The sequence below is a fragment of the Vigna radiata genome, chromosome 8 (genome assembly GCF_000741045.1).
Source record: "Vigna radiata var. radiata cultivar VC1973A chromosome 8, Vradiata_ver6, whole genome shotgun sequence".
Taxonomy (NCBI): domain Eukaryota; kingdom Viridiplantae; phylum Streptophyta; class Magnoliopsida; order Fabales; family Fabaceae; genus Vigna; species Vigna radiata.
Genome location: NC_028358.1, coordinates 38,225,562 through 38,226,017, shown reverse-complemented (window position 1 = coordinate 38,226,017; position 456 = coordinate 38,225,562).

The following is a 456-nucleotide window of genomic DNA, read 5'->3' as shown; positions in this document are numbered from 1 at the left end:
AGTTCACTGAAAATAACTGTATGGAATTTCGCCCAAAGTGATGTAGTTTATTCCATACCATAGTTTGGAAAGTTGATATTTGCATCAAAGTTTTGTCTAGATATGTCGAATAGGCTCTTATAATAGGCTCTGACCCTAACCTATGTGGGTTGGGGTCAAAAACGCCCTTTATTAAAAAAGTTTTCAGGACTAAAAAGTCCCAAAGCCCTGTGAGTTAAGGCCAGTTCATGGGCTTTCTTTTTTACAAAAAAAATTAAATATCCAATAATAAATTGCATTTTTGCAAAGAAAAGGAACATTTATGTTAAGTGTTATAACTTGAAAAATACATGTAAGCATACACATAAGCATCTTTCTTTTACTTTAATAAATATTTTTACATGATTATTAATTAGAAAATAATAAATAAGATTTCATATTTTTCATCCCTAAATTTGACGTTAAATTGAAATTAGT